General features: G+C 59.6%; 1 protein-coding gene across 4 annotated transcripts in view; it reads right to left on the bottom strand.

Annotated features, from left to right (window-relative positions):
* The window catches only part of GTF2IRD1 (GTF2I repeat domain containing 1), a 68,116-nt gene extending 53,598 nt beyond the window's left edge, over positions 1 to 14,518 (bottom strand). For all 4 annotated transcript variants that reach the window (XM_064467690.1, XM_064467693.1, XM_064467692.1 and 1 more), the window contains exon 1: positions 14,280 to 14,518. The gene's annotated coding sequence lies outside the window, so the exon portion shown is untranslated. The remainder of the gene's footprint in view (positions 1 to 14,279) is intronic.
* Between the last annotated feature and the right edge of the window lie 8,263 nt (positions 14,519 to 22,781).

Here is a 22,781-nt window from a genome sequence, read left to right as displayed (position 1 = left end):
TCCTTGGAAACTAATCTCGTGGTATTTGAACAATGTACCAAGGGCCTTTAATCTCCCAAACACTGTAAATCTTTATTCTAGCCTGCTCTCCTACTACTCCAAGAGCCAACATAAAAAGCCTGTTGTTTTCCGTGCAGTCACCGAGAGCCGAACTCAAATTTTATATTACACAGGCACATGGGGTTCCCCCCACTCTTATTTTTTTCCCCTCTAATTTAAAGTCCCATGTGCATGATGCCCGCAGGTGCTGCAGCACTGACCCCACATCCCGTTACATGGTTTGCTTTCTCCAAATGGTGCCTGATGCCCTGTCCCAGCTGTTGCCCCAGTTTGCGTGCCCACCTTGTGTCCATCAAACTGGGCGCTGCTCCAAATAATAACAATAATAACAACTATTATTATTAATTATCTAGCAAAAAAAATCCCCAAACTGCAAACATACAAAGACACAGTGCTCAGGCTGGTCACAATGAGTTTGCAAGGGCTCAGCAGAGGATGGTCCACCCCAGACTTCGCCATGGGAGCGGACGCTGCTGGGCACATCATCTTGCTCCTCCACACTCAACCCCGATGCTTTTTTCTTTTGCAAAGCCGCTGTTGATGGCACTGAACCCGCCGCCAGCTCCCAGGCAGGGCTGGGGTGACCCTGACCCCCCAGCACCAACCCCAGCCCGCAGCCACCACTGCTCATCACCCGCTTTCTGCTCTGCCCAGGTAATTACCTCTGCGTAAGGAGGTCTCTGATAAGAGCCGCTGCCTAATCTCATTATGTTAAATTTTATCTCTAATACTTCTCTCTGGTTGCTGGTGTCTCAATATCAAGTATTCCCTGTGTTACAGGACAGGCTATTTGCTAATCCAAGGCCTGACTCTGCGCCACATAAATAAACTCAATAAAAAAATAAAATGTTTATCTAAGGGGAGGAGGGAAAGGCGGCAGCAGCAGGTCCCGGCTTGCCCCAGCGCTTGCCCTCTGCTCCAGCCCAGCGGTGGGGAGCACACGTGCCGAGAGGCGGTGCTGGCTGCACCTCATCACCTGCTGTCTCGTCGTCTGCCCAAAATCGGGCGTCCCGGGCAGGCGGGTGGATGTGGCACTGCCTAGGACTTGCCACCGGCAATGGAGGGGTCTTCGGCAAAGCCAAGCCTGCACCCGCCCTGGTGCGACCCGTCAAGGGAGCCGGGCAGCACGGCAGTGCCGCCGGGGAGGAGGGATGCTGCCGGCAGCTGGCCGCCCCAGCCGGCCGGGATCCCCATTTCCTTCCCGGGCGGCCTCTGGCCCCGGCACCGGCCCTGAAACCTGCTGTTTCTCATGCAAACCCCGCCATTACCGCAGCGCTATCAGGGCTCGGCATCACCGCCGGCTGCCAGACACAAACAGCCGCAGGTGCTGCGTGGCCCCCACCCACCCCCGGCAGACATCACCCTCCGCGGTGAGCTGACGTGCCAGGAGCCGACGGGTCCGGCCAAGGACAGCTCTGGCTTCCCCGGGCCCCGGCATTGCGACCGGGTCCGCAGCGCCGGGTCCTGCCGTGCTGCCCCTGCATCCCCAGGAGCAGCAGCCCCACGGCTGGAGGGTCCCCAGGGGGCCCCAGCCCGTGGCTGTGCTCTCCAGTGGCTGGTAGAGCCATGCAACTCCAACCAAGGTGTCCCCGCTGGCGTGACTGTCCCTGCAACTCTCATGGGGAGATTCGCCAGTGTCTAATATAGCTTGGGTGCACATCACAAAATTTCCTCCCATTGTATTCCCAGGGGCCCACCTTTTTTTAACACTGTGTCCTGAGCACCACGAGCCCGGCCACGCTGGGTGGCAGCCAGTCAGCAGGCCAGGGACAGGCAGACAGATGGACAGGGACAAACCCACGCCCCAAAATGGTGATTACACACCAGTGGGTCCCAAAATGCTGACTCCCCAGCAATGCCTCTGCTCCTCAGGGCTGCAGGGAACAACCCTCACGCGCTTCACCCAAGAAGTGCAGCGCAGCACCCCAGGGGTGTCCCCGATAGTACCAGGGTCCCACCTCGCCCCCGCAGCGGGGTCTGGGGTGCAGCAGGGCGGGGACGGTGGCAGGCGCAGGGTGGAGGCGGCAGGAGTGCCTCTGATAGCCGGCGATTTGAGCCGTGACTCAAAGGCCACCCCAGCCGGCGTCAGAGCTGGCCCCAGGGAGCCCTGCGAGGGCTGCTCCAGGCTGGCCAGGATCCGGCCCTAAAATACAGCCGGGGCCTCTCCCGCATGCTTCTGCTTGGAGTCACTCCAGGACAAGGTGACCTGGCCACCGCCACCTCCTCCCTCCCAGGACGTGCCGGTGCTCGGGCTCCAACGCGGTGGCCTGGGCCAGCAGTTCCCTTCCCCTGACGCCTTGACCCCCTTCTTTCCCAGAGGAAAACTGGCCCCGGATCAGCCCCAGTCCCTACAACCTCGAGGGGACATCAGCCCCCGCTCCCAGCCTCATCGGTGAGCCAGTTCATCGCTCCGATCCTGCAGCTGACCAGCCCTGCCCTCTTGTCTTGCTCCCCCCATTTCAGGGTGGTTTAGCACAGAAAAACAGGCAGCAGTGGTGTCCCCCAACGCGAGCGAGGAGGAGCCCCCCAAGGACACCGAGCCTCAGCCACTGCGGTGCCGGCACCACCATGACCACGACACGGCACACGGGCGCGGGGACGGCGGAGCCTGAGGTCTCGCAGAAACACATGTTCCCCTCTGCTAAATTCCAGCTTAATTCTCATTTCCATTGTGTTATGAAACACATTATCTGTTGAAACTAAGTCAACAGTTGTTTGCATTTACGTGTAAACACAGTGAATATTAGGAACCGGGCCAGCATTATATTTGCATACGAAATGCTGCCTGCACTGCCCTCTCTCCCTGGCTCTTCTCCATCCCTGCAGTTAAAGATGCGGGGAGATGGCGAAACCCAAGACCAGAGCAGCCCGGGAAGCAAAAAAGCCTTGTTTTTCCCCTTTCTATTTTTATTTTTGTGCAGCAGGAGAAAAAGCATCCCCTTAAATCCACATAACGCACCGACACACGCACCCCTTCATCTTGGGCCCAAACCGAAACCGCTTCAAATTCCCAATGATAAGCATATTTTATCAGGCCTGCTTTGCATAGCACATAAATATTTATTTGCTTCTAATCCTGCAAAGCAAACCTGCCTTGTGGCACATTTCCCTTAATCGGCAGCTCCTGCGCCTGACGAAGCGCCAAGAGAAGCGGCGTCCCAAATTCAGAGCCTGCTTTAGGTGCGAGGGCAGGGAAACAGGCACCCAATGTCCAGCACCCGATGCCTTTTGGGGTGCCTGGGGTGGGTTCGGGGGTGCAGAGGCAGCTGTAAGGCACGCCGGTTCTTTGCCACTGGAGAAAGCAAGAGCCCAGCTCAGTGCCCCATAAAGAGCAGAAAATAAATACATGTGCATCGTGGTTTGAGTGCTGGGAGGTGGCTCGATGCTGATTTAGCTCTGGGATGGTGATGCTTCCAGGAGAGGTGATACCAGGGGTGGGGACCAGCCCCTCAGAAAAGGAGATTTTTGGGGCTGTGCAAAGGGAGAGCACCTTGTCATGGGAAAGGCAGAGGGCACGCAGTGTAATTTTTGGGCTCGCACCTCATTTTTCGCACATGTGCTTGTCAGGTTGAAAAATGGAAACTCTCTGATGTCTTTATCCACGAGATGGGAAACAAGGGGCTGCACGACCGGGGACTAGCTCGGGCTCTCCATCACCCCAATTCAGGATGCTGCCGAGCATGGATCTGTACCCCAAACCCCACCAAGACCCACACAACCTCATACGCTAGGAAATTTATAGAAACCCATTAAAAAACCGAGAATTTTCAAATACCAAATCTCACCCCAACACCAAAAGTCCTTAATTACCTCTTGCTTCAGCCAGAAGGATGGGAAACAGCACAATCACCCGCATCCGTCCTCGTCCTGCTGTGGTCAAAGCATTCAGATCGGGACCCACAGAGCCTAAGTTTGTGAATTAATTTCTTAATCAGTTCCCCATAAATGGGTGGCACGCAATTAGGCAATGGGCGCCCGCCGCCTGGCAGCGCGGGTGCTGAGCCTGGGGGAGCCGGCGAGCTCTCGGCACTGCTCTTCGCACCACATGCAGCCACAGGGTGGGTAAACATGGAGCTGCTTTATAATGGGCAAGTAAATATTGAAATATGCGGGTTTATTTCAGCTGCTCTGCCACCGTGCCTTGTCCTCTGTGAAGTCACTGACCTGGGTGAAGCCCAAAAACCTGATTAAAAGCAAAATACTGTTTTTTTCCCAAGGTAGGAGGAAGCGCCTTAACCTCTCCCCAAGGCCAGGGATCTGGGACCAGGAGGAGAAACTGCTCCAGCCACCCTGCAAGAGGCTTTCCCTGGGTGCCAAGCGTGATCCCGCATCTCTCGGCACCTTCAAGGCACACCCCTCGCAGTCTGAAACCGCAGCCCCTGGGATATCAGCACCTCCAAGGAGAGGTATTGCTCCATCCCCATGAACGCCTCCCCCAGCCCCACTGCCCATTGCCTCACTGCTGGGGACACAAAGCCCCCCAAAGAGGCAGCCCAGCTCTCCCCAGCATCCTTCTAGCTATTCAAAATACCAAGGGCAATAAAGAGAGACTCTAGCAGAAAGCAAAATCAATACCAAGAAGGAAGGTTCTGGGCTTAAATGCCTTTTGTAGCATCGCTGGTGAAAAGCAGGTTAGTGAAGGGGGGGGGGGGAAGGACAGAAAAACCCTCGGTGTACCCACAGCGCATGGGTTTAAGAGGGACAGCGCTTGCTCTAAGGTTTTCCATACGCATCACTGATGGTTTCTAGGCAGGGAGCACGCAGCAGGGGTTCAGACCCAGCCTGGCACCCCACGAGCCTCATCCGACCACAAGTGAAGAATTATGGGGAGGAGGAAGAGCAGGGACACCCCAGCATCACGTCCTGGCTCCCACCCGGGTGATGCTTGCGTGCACCCCAGCTGCTGCCATTTTGCTTTTGGGGGGCGCAGAGCTGTGTGGAGGGGACACACGAGGGCAGCCGGCGGTCTGTCAGCCAGCGCCGGGGGGAGAACCAACCCACACTGCTCTCCTTGCCCGCGGCCCCCACAGGAGCCATCTCCCGTCCTGCTCTTCTGGTCCTGCATCTCCCAAGTGCTGTCCCCAGCCGCTGACAGGCACCGGCTTCCCTGCCCCAACGGGGACAGCCATTGGGCACACAAAGCCCACCCGCCGGTCCGGGTGCGGATGGGACCCCCTCGCCATGGGAAAGCCAGCATCTCGGAGCATCCTCAGCAGCAGCTACCCACAGCACAGACAACCTCCGCATTATTTTTAATTATCAGGTTTAAAATAATAAAGGATGCCTACGTGCTCCGGTGCATCGATGGCAACCCAGCACGAGCCCAGCTGTTAAAAATAACTCTTTCCAGGAGCGCGGCTGCCAGCCACCCACAGGCACCCTTGGCCCTGCGGGACGGGTGCTCTCCGCTCCATCCATCGGCATCACCGCACCAGGTCCACGGTGCACCAGAAGGTCAGTGAGCATGGAAATATGCATCTTACATGCAGAAAAAAAAAAAAGAAAATAAATCAACCAGGAGCCAAAAAAAATATTCAACCATAACTACGCTGCTAGGGGAGAAAGAAAGAAATCAGGAAGAAGAAAATTTATCAGCAATGAAGCCACAACCCAAGCAGCCTGCTTTCAGAGAGCATTCAAAGATGAGGGGATTTGTGTGCTACGAGGTACAGAGGGGAGGCAAGCATTGCCCTCGCCAGCAGCTGAAGTAGAGGAAACTTTTGCTTTGCTGTGGTGGCTCTGGAGCCAGCTTTTATCACGGAGAGCCTCGCAAGCAGGCAGCGATAGGGCTGGATTTGTGCAGGTGTAATTCCCACGGAGATAAAGACCTTGTTTTTCAACAAGCAGTGGCATCGTACATAAATTACAACAGCAAACACGGGGAAACAAAGAGGTTTTCAAGAGAGTGGGTAATCCTCAGAGGGGTGGCTCGGGGAAAGCTGGCGGGCGGCTGCGGGAAGACGATGTGGGAGAGACGTGGGGCTAATCTCGTGCTCTCCCACCTCCCCATAAAGGAATAAACATTTGGCAGGTGGAGAAAAAAATTAACCCACCTGAACAACAAGTATTTGAGGAGCCCAGGATGGAGGTGAGGTTTTTCACGACAGATGCTGGGTGCCTGCTCTTCGCTGCGGCAGGATCCAGCAAGGAGCCGTGGTAAGGGCCCGGGCAGATGCTGGATCCATCCTGGAGCCAGGTCTTTGCTCCGGGAGCTTGCACAGAGAGGGCTGGGGATGCACCGCACCAGATCAGTCATCTCATGGGACTCTCAGGTCACGCTTGCCTCTCCTGTGTCTTTTTTTTCCCCCCTCTCTTTTCAAATAAAATTTAAAAAATACAACCTGACACTAATTCTAACGGTTTAAATAAATGTTTAATGTCCTGTTAAAGGTCGCCCGCTGCCTGCTCCTGCCACAGATCTGTATTAAAAGCACACGGGCCGCTCGGTTTGAACCACGCTGTTTCACCCGGGTTCAAACGCCCGGCACGCTCCTCTCCCCAGCCGGGCGCCCCCCAGGAGGCTGTCGGGCGGCGGTGGCTGGGGGCCGCCGTGTGCCAGAAACCTGCAGCGAACCCCAACTAACCCCCCTGCTTTTGATGCAAGCCCCCAGCCAAGCTTCATCTCGGGACACGGAGGGCGGGTTTGCATTTCTGAGGGCAAAACCACCAAGCTCTAACGCAAGGTAAAATGCTGTAATTTCACTTAGGGGTTTCTAGGCATTCATTCCCAGAAAGATGAGATGAAATTACAGCCCGACGATGCCCCTGAAGGGTGCGGAGCGATTTATTTTCAGTGATCCTCCTCTAATGAAGCTAATTTATAACCTTGTCAGAAGGCATACGCAGACTTGGGGCACCGGCACGGCTCCCTTCCCCCCGCCTGCCTTTCCCAGGATGAAAACCTCCAACCCAAACCCCAACCAGGATGTTTATTTAAGGCCCAAAACCCCAAAGGCACTTTAAACAAGCAGAGTTCCTCACATATTTCGCCGACCAAGCGCGATCTTTTCTGATGGCGACTGCAAAAGGGTTTCCAGCACCCAGGGGGCGCAGGGGGGTCCCTGCTGCCACTGGGGCAGGGTTGTCCCACCGCCTGGATGGGAGCAGGATGATGCTATGGGACCCAGGGACCTGGTGGCATCTCAGGGCATCCCTCCAGACCAGAGCATCCCCACACATCAGGGTCTCCACAGCTCAGTAATGTGGTGACCCAGTTTTTGGGGAACTTGCTGATGACCCTACCACCATCCCAGCAGCCCCACTGCGCTCCGAGGGGCATCGGTCCTCACCAGCTGGAAGGGTTCAACAGCTCATCCCCCGGCTGGTTAAAAGGGAGGAAGCCATAAGAAAAAGCCCTTTCTCCATCCGTACCACCACTTCTGTTTCTCCTAGGACATGCAGGAGCCACGGCAGACACTGGCAAGAAGGAGCAGGGGAGAAGCGGCACGGCAGGCAGCTCCCACCGCTCCGCCGGTGCCGCGCAGCAGCACTTTAGCAGATGGTGGATTGTAACGTCGTTATATTTACCTAACGAGATTGCTTTATTGTAGCCCTCCAACAATAAAGCAAGAGCATCTAAAGGCGGCGGCCAGCTCCTGGGCTTTGACAACCCAGGTGCCAAATATATATACATTTTAAATCTACACATAAATCACGATTTCTCAGGTTACGTTAATACACCAATTTTTTTCCCCGTATTAAAACACATGTGACTCGTACGCAACAAAAAAGACGCACAATTCAATGCTTTAAATCCTTCTGAGTGCCAGGGAGCAGAGCTGCGGTAGCAATTTAGCCAATACCACGGGCATGCAGGGCTCAAAACCCAATCTACCCGACCCAGGACACGCGACGGGTGTGCCAGAGACAGCATTCCTCCAGGCAAGGACTATCCTTCACTGCACAGCAAATGGGGTCCTAGCCTCCTAAATACTAATACAATACAAATAATAAAGATAATTCCCACATATTTAATCATTACCAGAGCTCTCAGTAGAAATGAAAATCAGGCCCCCGCTAATTAGGGAGATATAATCCTGCCTTTCCTACAGGGTTTTGCATTCCTGTCTCCTACCCTGCAATGAAACAAGCAGAAAACCAACCGGATGGGGAGGAGCGTGACTGCGATGGGAGACTCAAATAGGTCCCAAAGCTTGATCACTGTGGGCACAGCCCCATCCTACCAGCGCTGGGGAGATATGCCAAAATACCCATCCCGGGGGGCCCAGCGCCGGTCCAGCTCTAAACGCAAACCATCCTTTAGGGTCCCTTTGGGGAAGATCTGAGCAGCAGCATCCATCCAGGGAAAACCCTACCACTGCAATGGGGTCTCTGCCCTGCATCAGGGTATGGACCAGCAGCCCAGCAGCTCATCTCAAGACTTGTCCTAAACCTTCTGGCATCCCGGAGGCTCTCCCCGATGGCTGGCGGCAGGCGGGCAGGGGAGGGCAGAGCCTGCCTTACCGGCACTGCTCCCAGGTGCCGTCATCGATGTGGTGTGCCACGCGTGCTCCCCGGTGCCGAGCCCTTATAAAGTGGCCGGGCTTAATTTCAGGCGCAAGGATTGCTGCTAATTAGAAGCAGGGCTGGGTTTGCCTCTTTCATCTGTGCGTGTCGGTGCAGGGGGCTCTGCCCACCTCCAGGGAGCCACCTCCATCCCCAGCGTGATGGCCAGAGCCGTCCCCACCGCCCAGGGCCAACCCGTCAGTGCCACCAGGCTGGAGCTCCAGCAGCAGATGAGCAAGCCAGCGTCCCAAGGCAAGGTCACGTCATGCCAGCACTAAGGAGTGGGTGGTTTCCCAGGCAGGAGACTGGTCCACACAGACGCAGCTGGAGGTAAAGGCAAGATGGGAGCTCTGCTGAAACCAGGGCACGGAGACGCACGCATCCCTGCATGCCACCCTTTAAAAGTGGGCAAAGCATTTTCTCGCACAGCATCTGGATAAATCTGAGGAGGTCTCCTTCACCCACTGCAATCGTTCCATTTCCCCAGTGTTACCTTGTTCCAGAGGACTCCCTCTCCACTCACCACACGTTTTCCCTAAGCCAGACTGACCACCTCTATGTTCTTCTAACCAGCAGCTACCACAGGGAAAGCTTTGAGGGTTTTTCTGCTTTTTCTTTTTAGCATGAGAGAAAGAAGCCAAGGGCTCCTCGATGGCCTTGCCACCAGCACAACCCGTGGCTGGGATCCCACGCATCCATCCCCTGCCTCAGCCAGGGACAGGGCTCAGCTCCAACCTGGCTACCAAACCTCTTTTCTCATGTAAACGGATTTCTCAGCTTCAAACTGCCCCACAAAGGTTATGAGGGCCCAGGCACCATACATTTCTCTCAGAAGCGTACAAATCCCTCCAACCTTCACCCACCTAAGACAAGGGGAGGTTTCTCCTCCAGGTACATCAAACCCCCCCAGCTAAGCAGGACACACAACCCCTGGCAGCAACCAGTACCTGCGTGCATCATCAAAAAGTGCAAGAAAGGCTCAAGAAGTTACAAACATCCTGCCCACCATCTTCCCCGCTGCCACCTCCAGGGGCATCTGTGCCCCAAAGCACCCTCTGAGCTCCCAGGTTTCCCAGCAGTGGATCAGCAGCAGGACCATAGTGCCCACCAGGGCATTTGCACCCATCCACTTGCACCCACTGCTTGGATGGCTCAGGGGCGCAGCCGGATCCTGCAGACCCCAGAGGGGAGGTCACCTGTGGGCAGAGGACTTTCAGGTTTGTCCCCTTCATGCTGCTGGGCCAGGGGTCCCAGGCATGCAGGTGGGTGCTGCATGACATGTTTCCAGGACCTCTCCTGGGTCTGCACCAACATCCCCATCATCATTCGCTCCTTTTGATGCTGCATGTTTAAAGAAATGAAGACAGACACCTCATCTCTCATGTGAGCTGGAGCTCAGCGCCAAGGGGGGAAGCCCTGGTAAAGGACGGTGACATCGGTGCGGACGCGCAGCAGCAGAGCGATGCTCCTCGCTGGTCCCCTGCTCATCCCACTGAGGTTAATTCTCTTCTTAAACCAGCCAGACCAGCATGGAGCAGAGACAAGGCAACATCAAGCCAGAAAACTCAGAGAGAAGCTTTTTGCGTGCAGGAATGTAAACCCCACCTCGGTACAGCCTGCTCTCAAGGAGAGGATTCGTGTACAGAGTGCTTTTCTTCAGAGCGTCCTACCTACGGGAAAGCCTTGCTGCCGCTGCAGGCAAGACCCTCGGAAACCACCGCCAAAGTGTTTGTAAAGCTGCATTTGGCAGCGGCTCCCGAAGCGGGACGAGACACGGGGATATTCACACAGCAGCTGTTTTGGGGGATTTCTCCAGCAGCAATCCCCCTTCTCACTCCATCCCTCCACCACCACACGGGCACCACGCAGCGGGGATGAGCTCCTGCCCAGACTCACTTGACATTTTTCTCTTGGGCTCAAAGCAAATTCAACCAACGGGGCCGCGCTAAGAAAGCAAGCATCGAACCAGTGAGCAAAAAAACCCCAAATCCCCAATCCATAAAGCTCACCTGAACCCCAGCCACAGCGCAGCCCCGAGCCTCCCGCAGCTTCGGACAAGATCAAGGGCTCATGACCTGTTTTTAAAGACGATGCTTCAAGAGACTTAAATAAAACATGTCCCGTGAAGGGACAGGCTGCAACACGGCAGAGCAGGGTCCCAGGAAACCTTGCTCCAGTCTGCAAAGCCCTGCTGCCTCCCCAGCAAACCTCCAGCCAGGGCTGCTCGCTGCCCTCAGCCCCACTGCTCCGGCCAGCATCCAGGTGGACACCAGGAGCCTTCCCTATGGCTTCCAGCTGGGCTCTTCCCAATAAATGAATCAATAGATACATTTTTAGCTCTTGGATGGATATCTCCAACCTCAGAGGGGCCTCCCAGTAGGTCCTTTCCTCTACTCCTCCCTGCCCTCGAGGAGAAGGCTTCTAGTGGCAGCAAACCCACGCCACATGCCTTCAGCATCTGCCTCTGCTCCCCCCAGAAGCCCCAGAAGAGGTCTGTCCTTGCCGATGAGGCGCAACACACGCAAATGTGGCCGGAGGGCCAGGAGCAGAGCACAGGTACTGACACAGCCCCTCGTCCATGCATCCCCTTCCCCAAACCATCACCCACCACCTACACCCAAGCCCAGCCACCCTGGGAGCAGCAGTCCCCATCCACACCTCTTCTTCCACGATGAGCCACCACCATGTCCACCCGCCACAGGCATCTGCAAACGGATGCCGGTGGCACAAGGAGGAACCGCGCCCATCAGCTGACAGGCAGGGCAGGGCGCCGTTGCCCAAGCTGGGGACAGCCGGCGCCCAGCCCTGCGCCCACCCCAGGGGTGAGCCCCACAGCGGGCAACCGGCCGGGGACCAGCCTGGCCAGCGGCTGGAGTCCCTCCACATCCCTCCAGCCTGGCTGCCGGGGTGCAGCCGCCGAAATTCCCAAAGGAAGTACAGGGCATTGATAATTGCCGAAAAAAATCTGAGCTATTTCCTGCGGGAGCAGCAGATGGGAATCCCCCATTAGCTCCAACACTGAGAGGTCACTCCTTTTGGTCTAGGATTTCTGGGTTTGGGGTTTTTTTCTCCTTCCTTTAAGCAGAGGATCGCTCAAGTCATATGTCATGCACATCATGTGGAAGAGCCAGACCTGTTCCCCTCCATGCTGGCCCCGAAGTCCACCCTCCTTGTGACCTCCTGCCCACACAAGGTCCCACTGGATGCCTGCCGACACTGTGCCGGGCTCTCAGGACAGCACCGAGCTGTGAGCAAGGGCACCATGTCTCTCACCTGGGCTGGTAGGGCAGGTTGCTAAACACATCCCTGAGCAGGTTCCTTCCCTCCTCTCCTTGCTTCTCATTAGCAAACCTAAACGAGCAGCGACCTGCGGCAGCACGAGCAGCTTCTCCACCAAGACGCGAAAGCCCTTGTGGGAGGGAGAGAAGAGGGAGGCGGCAGTGGCCACCAGCACGTGTCCCCTTCGTCACCCCCTGGCTCCTGCAGGCACCCCACAAGGGCAGCTGCCTGACCCCTTCCCCTGCCCGCACCCAGCGGCGATGCATCCCGGGCACGGTTCACCCCAAAAACATGGCCTGGCGAGGCAATGCCAGCTCGGGTAGCAGCGGTGCATGGGAAAACCAGCTGCACAGCCCCGAACCGGGGCACCCCGTCCCCCGGGCAGTTACCGCGACCCCAGCTCTGCAGGGCTGAACGGAGAGGAACAGGGTCCCACAGGAAGCTACAGAGCCATGCCGTGCTGCCACGGCTCAAAGGCGACCCTGACACCCAGCTGGCTGCTCGACATCGTCCCGACGGTGGCACACACTGCTGTGCCAGGGCTCGCTGCTCCGGCGCTGGGGGCCAGTGGGATGCAGCAGAGGCACCAAGCCGCGGCCTTTAACATCCCAGCCCTTGGCTGCCGGCAGGGTCGGGTCTGATGCCAGCAGCTGCCACAACGCTTCCTCATTTCAGAGCAAGCGCTGCAGCGGTTTCCACAGGAGTAGGAAATTCCACGGGCTCGGACAGGTGACGGACAACGTAGCGCATCTGGCCGCACCGGTGCGGACCAGAGACCTGGGATCCTGCAGACTTAAAGGTGCTCGTGTCCGCAGGATTACTCCCCAGTTGCAGCGCTTCCAGCGGCTCCTCTGGCAGGAGCAGCATGGGGAGCAGACACCCCGAAGCCAGGGGCTCCCTCCCGTCACGCGAGGCTCCGTGCCGATACCCCAGGCAGTCCCTCCGTCCGGAGCTTGCACACCGGCAGGCGATGGATGTGGCAGGAGGCCAAGCGACCGACCTCGAAGCGCCCGCGACACCCGGCCCCGTAGCTCTGCAGCGATGCTCGGCGGCACCAACGCCTCCCAAAGCGCTCTCGCCCAGGCGCCCGCCACGAACACCCGGGGATTACCCGTGCAGCGCCACCGGATCCGAGGCTCGCTCCGGCACAAGATGCATTAATAGGTTCGCTCCAATTTACATCTTATCCCAGATAAACCCACCACCAGCCCCGCATACTGGAACGACAAGGGCACCGGCTCCCTGGGGAACAACTTTCTCCCCATCACGGTCGTCCCCCAGCACCGAGAAACGTACGCATGTCCCCACCAGCACCGGGGAGCCGCAGAGGACGTCTGTCCCTCCGCCCCGCCGGCCGCGGTGCCGAGGCTGGGTTACCAGCCTAGCTGAAGCCCCGAGCGCTTCGTCAGCTCAACCCTGCGTTTCTATTTCCAGCCGTGCTGCCGCCTTTCCCCGCGCCGGCGGGGAGGGAGGCGAGCCCCAGCAAAGCCCTGCTCACAGCTTCCCTTCCTGCCCGGCACCGCCAGACGCAGCCGGGGCAGGTGGCAGCCCTGGAGCTGCCTTAGGGACGTGGGACACTGTTGCGGTGGTGGGCACCGAGGGCCAGCCCCACATCTCCTACCCAACTGCCCCAGCACTGTCACTCCCCCACCCAGCCCTACTGCTCCCTGCATCTCCCTGCCTTACCACCCCAAGCACCCCTGCAGCACTATCACCCCCAACCCCTAATGCCCCCCCTCAGCCTCACTGCTTCCTTGCATCCCCCCGCAGCCCAGACGGACCCCACCACCCCAAGCCCCATCATCACCCCCACGCGTTTCCCCCTGCCAGCCCTAACATCCCCGGCATCTCCCCCAAGCCCTGTAGCCCCAACATCCCTCCAAAGCCTAATCGCCCCCAGCGCCCCCCCAGCCCTATTGCCCTGCAGCATCTCCCAGCCCTGTTGCCCCCTGCATCCCCAGCACCATCCTCCCCCAGTATCCCTATTGCGCCCCTGCGCTCTCCCAGCCGCGATGAGCCTAGCATTCCCGCCGGCACCCCCCAGCCCTATCACCCCCCAGCGCCCCTCAAGCCCTAATGCACCCCCCGCACACCCCCTGCCCTAAAGAGCCCAGCATCCCCCCAGCCGTATTGCTCCCCAACATCCCCCGCGCCTCGATGCCCCCCTGCACCCCCGCAGCCCTTGCGCCCCCCAGCAGCCCTAACGCCCCTCCTCCATCCCCCAGCCCTGCTGCCCCCCAGCATCCCCCCCCAGCCCTGTCGCCCTCCTGCGCTCCCCCAAGCCCGAATACCCCCCCTGTCCCCCCCCAGCCCCATCGCACCCAGCATCCCCCATCGCGCCCCCCCCCCCCCCAGGACTGGGACCGGGGTTGGGGGGGGGGGGGGGGGTGTAAGGAGCCGGAGGGGGGGTGGGGGGGGGCAAAACTTTTCCTTACCGCGGGCGTCTCGGGCGCGGCGCTCCTGCCTCCCCCGGCGAGGCTGCGCGGGAGCGGCGGGGGCGGGCGCGGGGGCCGGGACGGAGCCGCCTCCCGCCGCTGCCCTCCTCCCCGGGCGGGGCCGCCCCTGCCCGCCGGGGCCGCACGGCAAAGGGGGGGCCGGGGGGGGGAGGAAAAACCCACCCCAAGCTGGGAAGGGAGAGCAGCTCTTTGTTCTGTAATCCCAGTAAAAGTGCCAGCCATTCGCCCCGCCGCTAATCCCAACCCCGCTCAACGGCACCATCCATTGGCTGCCGTTTACATACGGGATTAACCAGCCCGATAACCGGACGGGGGGGTCGGGGGGGGGGGACGGGCCGCGCGAAGTCCCTTCGTGCCGCGGCGGGGCCCGGCTGGGCGCTGGGCGGGGGGCGCTGGGGGGGCGCGGCGGGGACCTGCCGCCACCTGTTGGCGTTGGCGCGGCTGGGCACGGGGAGCGCGGGGGGGCGCGGGGGGGCGCGGGACAGGGTGGCCCCGGGACGGGTTAGCGCCGGTCGGCGTGGTTTGGCTCGGTACGGCTCGGCTTGGCTCGGCAGGGCTTGGCTCAGCACGGCACAGCTTGGCATGGCCTGCCCTTGGGTGGCTTGGCTTGGCACGGCTCGGCACGGCACAGCTTGGCATGGCCTGCCCTTGGGTGGCTTGGCTTGGCACGGCTCGGCACGGCAGGGCTCGGCACGGCACAGCTTGGCATGGCCTGCCCTTGGGTGGCTTGGCTTGGCACGGCACGGCACAGCTTGGCATTGCCTGGCCTTGCATGGCTTGGCATGGCATGGCAAGTCACGACAACACAGCTTGGCATTGCCTGGCACGGCATGGCATGGCATGGCATGGCTCGCATGGCACAGCTTGGCGTTGCCTGGCATTGCATGGCTCAGCATGGCATGGCATGGCTCAGCATGGCACAGCTTGGCGTTGCCTGGCCTTGCATGGCTTGGCATGGCTTGGCAAGTCACGACAACAGAGCTTGGCGTTGCCTGGCACGGCATGGCATGGCATGGCTCGACACAGCATGGCACAGCTTGGCGTTGCCTGGCCTTGCATGGCATGGCATGGCTCGGCATGGCACAGCTTGGCGTTGCCTGGCCTTGCATGGCATGGCATGGCTCGGCATGGCAGAGCTTGGCGTTGCCTGGCCTTGCATGGCTTGGCATGGCATGGCATGGCTTGGCACGGCATGGCATGGCATGACTTGGCATGGCACAGCTTGGCGTTGCCTGGCCTTGCATGGCATGGCATGGCATGGCATGGCTCGGCATGGCACAACTTGGCATTGCCTGGCCTTGCACGGCATGCCTGGTTTGGCATGGCCTGCCACACCATGGCCCACCACAGCACGGCACTCCACAGCATTGCCCAGCTCAGCATGGCACAGCCCTCCATGGCATTGCCCAGCTCGGCACGGCTCAGCCCTCCATGGCATTGCCCAGCTCGGCACGGCTCAGCCCACCGCGGCATTGCCCAGCTCGACACGGCACAGCCCTCCATGGCATTGCCCAGCTCGGCACGGCACAGCCCACCGCGGCATTGCCCAGCTCGGCACAGCACAGCCCTCCATGGCATTGCCCAGCTCGGCACGGCACAGCCCTCCATGGCATTGCCCAGCTCGGCATGGCTCAGCCCTCCATGGCATTGCCCAGCTCGGCACGGCTCAGCCCTCCATGGCATTGCCCAGCCTGGCACGGCACAGCCTTCCGCGGCATTGCCCAGCCTGGCACGGCACAGCCCTCCATGGCATTGCCCAGCTCGGCACGGCTCAGCCCTCTGCGGCATTGCCCAGCCTGGCACGGCTCAGCCCTCCATGGCATTGCCCAGCTCGGCACGGCTCAGCCCTCCATGGCATTGCCCAGCTCGGCACGGCACAGCCCTCCGCGGCATTGCCCAGCCTGGCACAGCTCAGCCCTCCATGGCATTGCCCAGCCTGGCACGGCACAGCCCTCCACGGCATTGCCCAGCTCGGCACGGCACAGCCCTCCATGGCATTGCCCAGCCTGGCACGGCACAGCCCTCCATGGCATTGCCCAGCCTGGCACGGCTCAGCCCTCCATGGCATTGCCCAGCCTGGCACGGCACAGCCCTCCATGGCATTGCCCAGCTCGGCACGGCTCAGCCCTCCGCGGCATTGCCCAGCTCGGCACGGCACAGCCCTCCGCGGCATTGCCCAGCCTGGCACGGCTCAGCCCTCCATGGCATTGCCCAGCTCGGCACGGCACAGCCCTCCGCGGCATTGCCCAGCTCGGCACGGCACAGCCCTCCATGGCATTGCCCAGCTCGGCACGGCTCAGCCCTCCGCGGCATTGCCCAGCTCGGCACGGCACAGCCCACCGTGGCATTGCCCAGCTCGACACGGCACAGCCCACCGTGGCATTGCCCAGCTCGGCACGGCTCAGCCCTCCACGGCATTGCCCAGCTCGGCACGGCACAGCCCTCTGCGGCATTGCCCAGCTCGGCACGGCTCAGCCCTCCATGGCATTGCCCAGCCTGGCACGGCTCAGCCCTCCATGGCATTGCCCAGCTCGGCACGGCACAGCCCTCCATGGCATTGCCCAGCTCGGCACGGCACAGCCCACCGCGGCATTGCCCAGCTCGGCACGGCTCAGCCCTCCATGGCATTGCCCAGCCTGGCACGGCACAGCCCTCCATGGCATTGCCCAGCTCGGCACGGCACAGCCCTCCACGGCATTGCCCAGCTCGGCACGGCACAGCCCTCCATGGCATTGCCCAGCTCGGCATGGCTCAGCCCTCCATGGCATTGCCCAGCTCGGCACGGCACAGCCCTCCATGGCATTGCCCAGCTCGGCACGGCTCAGCCCACCGCGGCATTGCCCAGCTCGGCACGGCTCAGCCCTCCACGGCATTGCCCAGCTCGGCACGGCACAGCCCTCTGCGGCATTGCCCAGCTCGGCACGGCACAGCCCTCCGCGGCATTGCCCAGCTCGGCACGGCACAGCCCTCCGCGGCATTGCCCAGCTCGGCACGGCTCAGCCCTCCATGGCATTGCCCAGCTCGGCACGGCACAGCCCTCTGCGGCATTGCCCAGCTCGGCACGGCACAGCCCTCCATGGCATTGCCCAGCTCGGCACGGCACAGCCTTCCGCGGCATTGCCCAGCCTGGCACGGCTCAGCCCTCCATGGCATTGCCCAGCCTGGCACGGCACAGCCCTCCATGGCATTGCCCAGCTCGGCACGGCTCAGCCCTCCATGGCATTGCCCAGCTCGGCACGGCACAGCCCTCCATGGCATTGCCCAGCCTGGCACGGCTCAGCCCTCCATGGCATTGCCCAGCTCGGCACGGCACAGCCCACCGCGGCATTGCCCAGCCTGGCACGGCTCAGCCCTCCATGGCATTGCCCAGCCTGGCACGGCACAGCCCACCGCGGCATTGCCCAGCTCGGCACGGCACAGCCCTCCATGGCATTGCCCAGCTCGGCACGGCTCAGCCCACCGCGGCATTGCCCAGCCTGGCACGGCTCAGCCCTCCATGGCATTGCCCAGCCTGGCACGGCTCAGCCCTCCATGGCATTGCCCAGCTCGGCACGGCTCAGCCCACCGCGGCATTGCCCAGCCTGGCACGGCACAGCCCTCCATGGCATTGCCCAGCCTGGCACGGCTCAGCCCTCCATGGCATTGCCCAGCTCGGCACGGCACAGCCCACCGCGGCATTGCCCAGCCTGGCACGGCTCAGCCCTCCGCGGCATTGCCCAGCTCGGCACGGCACAGCCCTCCATGGCATTGCCCAGCTCGGCACGGCTCAGCCCACCGCGGCATTGCCCAGCTCGGCGCAGCAGGGCTCAGCTCGGCCCAGCAAAGCTCAGCCTGGCACGCCCCTTCGGAGCACTCTGTTCACCAGAGCCAGGCGCAGCAGTGCCGGGACGTCCCGGCCACCCTGCCGGTGCTGCCGCCACCGTCCCCGGCCACCCCTGCCCAGCGGCACAGAGGCCAAGGCTGCGTTTGCCAGCCGGGAAGACGATCCGTGGGGAGGAAATTATTATTTTCCGAGTTCCTCGCTGCATATTAAGGAATGGCAAATTAAAACAAATGAAAAACTATTAAAAATAACTTGACAGCATTTTAACCTCGAAAGTTTGGAAACTGCTGACAGTTTTTTTCCCTTTGAAGCATACACATTATGCAGCTGCTCCATTAGCTGGATTTTGTTTTAAATAAGTGATGATTTATTACCGCTCCGGGGCCAGGGGAGAAGAAAACATTTTAAGAGAAAACACTTTCCCAGTTTCTAGAGGAGCAGGGAAGGGGGGTTTCAGCTCTGTCGAGCTCTGCGCGGGCACCCAGCACCCCTCACCTCCCTCCCTGTGGCATCAGGCCTGGCAAACTCATTGCAGAGGTAGCAGCAGGCTGGGGCTGCGCCGGGTCCAGCAAAATCCCGAGCGGGGTGAAGGGTTTGGTGGGCCGGGGCTCGTCGGGGTGGGGTGCGTCCCGCTGGGGTGGCTGGAGCTGGTCCCTGATTTGCACCTGGCATCGGCTCTCCCTGGGAGAGCAAATGGTGAGTGAAAACATACTTGCTGAATAATTAGATGGATGATCTTACTCCGAAGAAAAGAAATCAGGGCATCGTTTGGCTAATTGTCTTTAAGCCAGACTTCCTCCCCCCCCCCAAAAAAAAAAGCACCCAAGCCACCAAAATTAATTTAATTAGGTCATCCGAGCACAGGAGCTGCCTGCGAAGCACGGGCAGGTTTCTGCGCAGGGCTCCGCTGCCCCATTCTCGCCGTGGGTCTTCAGCCCCTCTGCAGCACGCTGCCGGCCAAAACCCATGGCCCTTTGCTGGGGAAACCTGTGCAATAATAAAAATGGGGAATATTTTTTTTTTTTAATGTTTTGATGCAATATCCAGCTGCCACAGCTGTGCGCGCCCCCCTGCTCTGTGCCCCGGGAGGGCTGTGGCGCCGAGTGCCTGTCGCAGCGGGCAGCAGTTCTGGGAGCGCGGGGGTCCCCGGGAGGGCTGTGGCCCCACCGGGCCCATCGCAGCAGGCGGAGGTTTTGGGCAGCGCCGGGGTCCTGCCTTTGGCCGTGCTCGGGTCAGGCTTGTGCTCGTCTTGCTCCCAAAATCTGCCTTCCCCGGGGCCAGCCCCGCATCCCCCGGCCCCAGGGGCATCTGGGCAGTTCCAGCAGCCCCAAGGGACTGTCAACAGCAAAAGAGGCTTCTGTTGGTATTTGGGGAGTTAGGCAACCCCCCACATGCACTCAGCTCCTCGCCGCTGCAAGTACTCCGCAGGGCAACACAACTCAGAGCCCTCTGAAGGGCGCGGGCCCTCGGAGGAGACCTTGGCCAAGAGGGTTTCCAAGGTCCTTTGGCCAAAGACCAACATCTGGCTGGCTCCAAACACGCAGGGAACCGTCCCACCCTTTTGCCTTGCTCCAGCGGAGACCCCAAGAGCTGCTCACAAGGCTGGGACCCCAGCACTGAGCCCCAGGGCTGGCTCTGTGGTGGCTGGCTTTGGGGACTGGTTTTGCTCCTCACCATTGGGGACCATGAACCGAGATAAAGTTGGAGGCCCGTGGGTGCCACCTTCGGTCACTGGTGTGTGAAGGGAGAGCTCAGCCCCCGTGGCCAGCAGCAGCTCCCAGTGGAGCCTCTGACTCCATCACCACCTCCAAGCAGGGCTGTAAGTGCTTGCGGGGAGGGGAGAGGGCAAAACAATCCTGAAATTCGGAGAAGCCTGGGAAGATGGTGTGGAGTAGGGCAGGCTGCGGGCTGAACCGCATGAGTGCCTGGAGGGCCGGGCTGAGCCCCAGCTCGGCCCCTTGGGGAGGGCTCCTGGGCCTGCTGCCACCTGGGGGGCTGGGGACTTCAGGGGGAGGTGGAGCACCTGGAGGAACCCCAGATGTTCTCAAGATGTTCCGCTGGAGCCCCCATCCTCTAGGGATGCTCACAGTCATTGAAAGGACGCCTGGTCCAGCTGGGGGACAGATGCCATGGCTTAAACACTCTCTTGCAATTGTCACATCTGTGCATGTCTCTGAAGGAACCCACGACAATAGGATAAAAGTGGGGTCAAGGCGTTTTATTTGGGGGCCAAAGCAATGAGCTGCACAAACCCATCCACCTAGGCGAGTGGCGTGCGAGGGATGGTTTAATCTGCTCTATCTGGAGCAATAAAGAAGTTCCTTGTCACAGCGCCAGCAAAAGAAAAGGCAACATCGCCAGAAAACAATCCTATCTGCAGAAAGATTTTTCTTTTTCTTTTTCTTTTTTAATTTGTTAATTAGTGACTGCTGGGCATCACAAGAATCGTTGTTTTCTCTGATATGCTGATTTCTTCTGTCTCTCGGTGGAATTGGAGATCACAAAAATAAAAAAAGCTGCTTCTTTAGAAGAGGGAACAGGGAAAAAGTTTTAGTAAGGTCAGGAGAAATTTAATTGAAAGAATGAGTTTATTTCTTCTTTCCTAAAGGGGTATTGTGTTCCTTTGCTAGAGCAAATTGCTGGTAAAAACGACCGAGGCAAAACAAAATGGTTTTTAAATTATAGATCAAGAGCGGGACATTTCTGGAAGCCTCCCACAACTCGTTGCTGCCGGGCACGTCTTGGGTGAGCCGTGCGGATGCGGGGAGCTGCAATCACCTGGAGCAGGGCTGGGAGATGCAAAAACCATGCGAGGAAAAACCTTGAGGAGAAAGAAAGTACTGGGGTCTGTGGGTCTGGGTGGGAAGGTCTGAGGGTTGGGGTGAGGGGAAGAGCTTTTCAAGCCATCGCTCACAACCGGAGCAACAAGGCTTTGCATGCAGCAGATTAACCGCTGGTTTTGGGGCTGTATTTGCAGCGAGTCCGTCCCGCATTGAAAACAGCTGCTATGGGGAGAGCTGTGCACCAAAAGTATTATTCTTTTGCAAGATACATGCTATTGGGTAAAACCAGCAAGGATTCCCTGCGAAACTGAGCTGATATCTGTTGGTCTCAAACATATTTGCAGAAAGACCAAAAAAAACCTCACCCTCTCTCTCCATTCCCTGCCTGCTGGGGCATAGTGATGGCTTATAGTGCCTATTTACTCTGCCTATCTGCATTTCACATAGCTGGCTGCGGTGCCGGCTGCCTGCAGTTGTGCTGTCCTTTGAACGCTGTGCTGCAAAAGGAGTTTGCTCCAACACAACAGATAAAATGCTTTTCCAGCTCTCTTGTGTGCGTCCCTTGAATTATTTCCACGATAATGAGAGCCTGGTGAGGCGCTCCCGAACTGGAGCCTCTGGACAGCGTCCTGGGGAGCAAAGCAGGGAGATTTCTGTCTTCTGACCCCCCAATCCTTTCCAGCTCCACGACACCTGGCAGGAGGAAAGGCCCTTTCCTAAGCTGATGTTGTCACCAGGGTTGGTTTTGGCTCATCAGGGACAGGGGATCCTTCACACACCCAGATGAGCAGGAGGGCTGCCGCGGGTACTGGCAGCGTCCCTGGGGGGTGTCCAATAGCCCAGTTCTTGGTCCCGGGGTCCCCTCTGCAGACTTCAAGCATCCAAATGGGACGAGGGAGGCCCCATCCACAGAAATCCCACTCCCTGGTGCAGAAGGCAAGCACTGGGGTTATCCCCGCACCACATTTTGGCCAAGAGCATCAGCTCCTCCCGCCAGCGGGGGTCAAGGGGCTGCTGGGCAGCGCCAGCCCTGAGCCCTGCCCAAGGTCAGGCTGGTACTCATATATTTTCAATCAAGCCTGCAGCTAAGTTTACAGCCCCAGCCTTTGAAATTGCCGTGTAATTTCACAGTGAGGCTCCAGCTTTGCCCATCGGCGCCTTCCCCACGGGGCTGCAGCCCCAGCAAATCTCCTCGCCCCTCCATCCCCTGCCCAGGCTGCTTTCAGCCCCCGACTGCAGCCCCCGACTCACTGCCCAGCAAAGCCATCCCCACCGGAGGACCCACGCCCTCGCAGCCCACCTCTCCCACGCTGGAAGGAAGCGAAAGCATCGGTTCTCGGCAGGCGTGGAGCCTCGGTGCCGGTGCCCCCTCGGCACTGCCGGCCCGGCACAGCCCACCCAGCACCAGTCGGGCGGCCACTCGCTCGCGCCCTTGCAGCACCAACACCAAGGGCAGGAGGCATTGACATTCCTGTTGGGTCCGCACAATGCAAAAGTAAACTTAACGACGTTATCCACTGATCTGGTAATTAATACCCTGGATGCTTTTTATTGGAATGAGCAAGGGCCAGGACATGCTGGGGGTTTTAATGAAGGGCCATACCAGAGAGGCGCATCCTCCTGGTTTCCCCCGGAAGGAGCCTTGCCAGGGCTTGAGGGCAGTTTGGGGTCCGGGGGAGCTGTGGTCTCCATGGGGTGGCTTGTGCTCCACATCGGGTGCCCCGGGCTGCTCCCAGCCCTGCACCCACCTCACCAGCCTGTGCGCCCCGCTCTCCCTCCCCATGCACCACAGCTAAGCACCACGCTGGCCCCCACTGGGTCTTTTTTTAAACGAGATGCTTTCAAGATCTTTAAATATTAGGCAAGAAGTGTTTT

The sequence above is a fragment of the Phalacrocorax carbo genome, chromosome 17 (assembly GCF_963921805.1).
Source record: "Phalacrocorax carbo chromosome 17, bPhaCar2.1, whole genome shotgun sequence".
Classification (NCBI taxonomy): domain Eukaryota; kingdom Metazoa; phylum Chordata; class Aves; order Suliformes; family Phalacrocoracidae; genus Phalacrocorax; species Phalacrocorax carbo.
Note: the sequence above shows the minus strand (reverse complement) of the source record. Positions and strands in the feature narration are given on the sequence as shown.